Below are 4821 nucleotides of genomic sequence, written 5' to 3'. Positions count from 1 at the left end.
CCACAGTTCATTGAAGGTACAGTCAATCTTCTGGAAAAGAAGATTGCAATTGACAAGTCATTCTCTGCCCTTCTCTAAAGCATAACCTTTGATTTCTGAATCAGTTCTACTCCGGGGCAAGTCAGAGACCCTCATAAGTGCTCCTGGATGCCTCTGACAAAAGGACACAACATAGTCCTTTCAGGGAGAAGAAGACCTGGTTTCTCTCCAGTGCTCACAGATTTGTGACATGCCTAAAGCAGAACTTGGATGGATTCAGGGCTGCAGAAAGCCTTTTGCATGACCCACTTCTAATTTTTAGAGCAACCCCTCTCTCTTCTCATGCACAGTCACATTATGTGACATTGCAGTACTGCACCCTTATGAATTTGCTCAAAATCTCTATTTCCCTCCTTCTTGGTCTTAGAGGAAAACCTACTTCTGTCCATGTATGAGTCCATGGGGCTGGCAGATGGTGTGGTGGTTAAGGCACAGGACACCCACATGGTTGACTGTGGTTTGCTTTCTCACTTTCTCTTTCTCTCTCTCTGGTCAAATTTAAAAAAAAATAAAGAATAGGGGCCAGCGGGTGGCATGGTGGTTAAGGGCACTGGACTCTCACATGGCTGACTGTGGTTTGAATCCTGGACCTGGCAGCTTGCTTTCTCACTTTCCCTCTCTCTCTCTGTTCCTCTCTGCTCAAATTAAAACACAAACAAACAAATAAATAAAATAATTTTTTAAAAATAAATAATAATAACACATAAAATGAAATACATAATTGTAACAAAAACCAGTCCAAAATTGATGCTATTTTCTATCCAAGTGCTAATTATAACTCAGAGGCTAAACTCAGGAACCCAGAAAACAATTACAAAGGAGCTTCTGTGGCTTCTATTTTCACTTAATTTATCACCTAATGATAAAGACTTAGTGGGACTGCTAAGATGGCTGAGTTGAGATACCTAAGCTCAGGGGGCTATATGTCTAGGATAGTGCTGAATTCTGAGGACAGACAACAATGTTCCTGACTTCAGAGAGCCTGAAATCTAGTTGGGGAATGCACTCCCATGAAGCAGTTAGTATATGAGAGAAGGTGTACTTAAAGTTCTGGTTAGGCAGTAAGATTCAGATCGTGTTTGTTGTACAGAATGCTGTAGTGTGTACAACAGGGTACAGCAGGCAGGGCAGCTGTCTAGACTGCTAGAGCAGCAATTTCCAAGGGAATGTCTGTTCTTCATTCTTGTTTTAAGAGTTTTCATTCAATCGTGCAATCAAAAGATTCAAATGTATCCAGGATATTTTCTAGTTAATGGAATGCACGAGCAAAGGATTCTTTTCTTTTCCTTGGGAGATTGTCTCACAATCAAAACCATCTTTCTAGTAAAACACTTTTATCCTGATATTCAGCTCCATTTTTTTTTTTAATTTTCTTTGCCTGAGTCTGGATAAAATAAGTGATTCATGATTATCCATTTATTCCCTGCCAAAATGTATGTTCACTGTTATAGAGACATAATCTTAACTGTGTCCCTCTCCTTTTCTTTATCACCCTAACTAATTTCATTCTGTGTCTGGTACAGGAATATCTTCATGTTTATAGGCCAAGAGAGTGCACAGCCATATATTTTACTTGCCCTTCTCTACCAATAGAACTCCTCCTCATCCTCTCAGGCCCAATTTGCAATGCCACATTCTCTGGAAGCCTTCCCTGATCCTCACAATTATTTGGAAGTTGTTTTATTTTCCTCTGGGTCTGCAACCTCATGTCCCTTCTCTATAGAAACACATGTTTGACTTAGTCTTGCATTAGAGGTATGGCAATTATCTCAGTGTCTTTCTCTTTCTTACCTCCACTTAGGCTATAAGGTTTTAATGCTGTAAAGTTAGTAATAATTATAATTATCAGTTACCAAACACGTACTAAGTACTGTGCATTTTACAAGACTTTTAATTTTATTCTTTTTTTTTTTTTTTGCCAGAGAGTATGTGTGCTCACCAGAGAGAGAGGAGAGGGAGAAAGCACCTCCCAATGGTGCAGGGTCACGCTGCAATCTGATCTCTATCTTTCCATCCCAATTTTGGACATGCGTGCACACACATCTTGTGAGTTTTTAGGCTGCTGTGTCCAAGACTGGACTATGTGGGATCTAGCTGTCTTAATCAGCTGCAAAATATCGTCTTCTTTATTCTTTCTGTTTTTTTTTTAAATTGTGGTTTTATTTGAAGAATTATTTTAATTTTAATTAATTATATTTTTGTTATTCTTCAATTTTTAGAGTGAGAGTGAGAGAGTGCGTGAGAGAGTGCGACAAAGTGAGAAAGCAAGCTGCCAGGTCCAGGATTTGACTCTTGGGAGTCAGGTGGGAGAAGGGGTTGTGGTGTGGTCATCCTCCCTGGGGGATAATTTCTCACTTTCCCACTCACTGTCTTTTTCTTTCTCTCTTTCTCTCTCCAATGAGTGCACATGCCCTCAGGCAAACACGTCTGAAAAAAAAAAGAAGAATAATGACATTGTCACTTGAAGTGATGAGGAAACAATTAGTTTTTTAAAAAAGAATTATTTATTTAATTTTATTTATTATTTTAGAGATTTTTGGTATAGGGCACATGATAAAGAGAGAGAGTAAGTGAGAAGTCATCCCCCAGGGGGGATGTGCATGCCACAATCCCTTCTCTTCCATTTTCTTTGCTTTTTTAAAAAATTATCTGTTTATTTAATTCCATGTGTTATTATTATTTTTTAATTTGACCAAACAGAGACAGGGAGAGAGAAAGGAAGAGGAAGTAAGCCACCAGGTCCAGGACTCAGACCATGATTAGCCATGTGGGAATCTAGTGCCTTTAACCACCATGCCACCTGCTGGCCCTTTCCATTTCAATTTCCTCTCAGGATTTTCGGGTCTGGAACTTAAACTGTGGTCAACCATGTGGGAGTCCAGCACCTTAACCACTACGCCACCTGGTGACTCCATTATTATTTTTTGAATTTGCTATAGGGCATGTGCACTCACCAGACAGAGAACTGGAGAATCAGGAAGCAAGCTGGCAGGTCTCGAACTCAAGCCCTCGGCCATGTGGGAGTTCAGCCCCTTAACCATCACACCACCTGCCAGCCCCAAAGAAAGTATTCTAAGTTCGTCTAATCAGAAAGCTGCTTCCTTTGGGGCAACAGTGAAGTTATTTTCATATAGTGAGGGCACCGGGAGAAGAAACCTCCAAGTCAGAAAGTGCTATATTATTTCAGAAATTCTTCTGATGTGGCATAATGCTCAGTACAATTCGGGTTGCCTATCAGCTTAGCTACTTTCCTTCTTCAAAGCTGTAAACTAAGAAAAAGCATGGAGAGTGTTTTCTCCCAATGCCAGGATACAGCTGTACATTTATAATGAAAGTCTGAGAACTTCTGGTTATAAGAGACCTGAGAGTGATTGTCATGATGAAGCTCTACACAGCAGATATTTATGTGAGAAGACAGGATGAATAGCACTCAATTAGTAAATTAAATGAAGGAATTCTGTCACTCACTAGGGAGCTGGTATATATATAAATTTTTTTTTAGGTTTTTGCCATAGAGTGTGTGTGATTATTGTAGAGATATGAGAGAGAGAGAGACAGTGAGAGGGAATGTGAGACTCATCCCTCAAGGTGGATGGCCATGCTGCAATCCCTTGTTCTACATTCTCTTGATATTTTGGGCATGCACCCACACACGCCCAGCATGACTTTTAAGATGCTGAGTCCGGAACTTGAACTATCATCAGCCATGTGGGAGTTCAGCACTGTAACCACCTCACCAACTTCTGACCCTGATATATAATTTTTTTTTTTTATTTAGGAAGAGTCTCTATGGGTGTGTGGCCTGTGCCCAGTGGGGGCCAGCCAGAAAACCACATGACGTGATGGAGGTCATCACCCTGTGGGAGTCTCCTCACATAGGGCTTCTGGTCCTAGGATAGAGCCGCGCACAGATCTCCTGTGGCAGGTTCGACTCCACCAGCAACCGGCCTTTTTCAGAAACCGAGGAGAAGCCCCAGCACTTGGGCATGTGTGGTCACCAGAAACAGAAGACAGCAAGCGAGCCTCCAGATCCAGGTCTCAAACTGCAGTTGGCCATGTAGGAATCCAACAACTTGGTGGTTTTACCTTCACTGAGAAACTTCCCATTTTGATATTTGCCACAGGGTATGTGTGCTTGCCAGAGACACAGGGAAAATGAGGGATCATCCCTCGGAGGGATGGCCACATCGCAGTCCCTTCTCCATTCTCCTCTTAGGATTTTGGGCACGCACAAACACATGCCTGGCATATTTCTAAAGTCACTGGGTCCAGCACTGGAACTGCAGTCAACCATGTAAGATCCAGCACTTTAACCATGGTGTCATCTGCTGGCCCCGAACACTTAATTCTAAAAAGTAGAAAATGTAGTTACTATTATAAAAGCAGATCCATAAAAACTTTCTCATCTGTATGATTCAGGTGGACTCTCAAACAGTCTATGAGGGGACTTCACAATAATTAACGGAATTTGAGAATAACTTTGAGTAATGCTTGTGGACTATCTAATGAGTACTTGGTAGTTTTGTTCATGAGAATACACAGACTATGATTTTAGCTTTTTTAACTGTAAGGAAAGTATTTACCATATTTTCCCCCTCAGAATATCTCAAAAACAATGTATAAAAAAATGTTCACACACATTAAGGTATTATAGATAACTAACTTTTAATGTAACATGTCTTGTATTTAGTGAAACTACTTTTGGAACAAGAGCGCAGATGAAATTCTGCAAAAATCACTTTGGGCAGAATTTTACTAAAATTTCAAGTTCTTTTTTTTTTT

The sequence above is a fragment of the Tupaia chinensis genome, unplaced genomic scaffold (assembly GCF_000334495.1).
Source record: "Tupaia chinensis unplaced genomic scaffold, TupChi_1.0 Scaffold000706_1, whole genome shotgun sequence".
In the NCBI taxonomy this organism is placed as follows: Eukaryota; Metazoa; Chordata; class Mammalia; order Scandentia; family Tupaiidae; genus Tupaia; species Tupaia belangeri.
The sequence above is the reverse complement of the archived record's forward strand: the minus strand, read 5'-3'. Positions refer to the sequence as shown.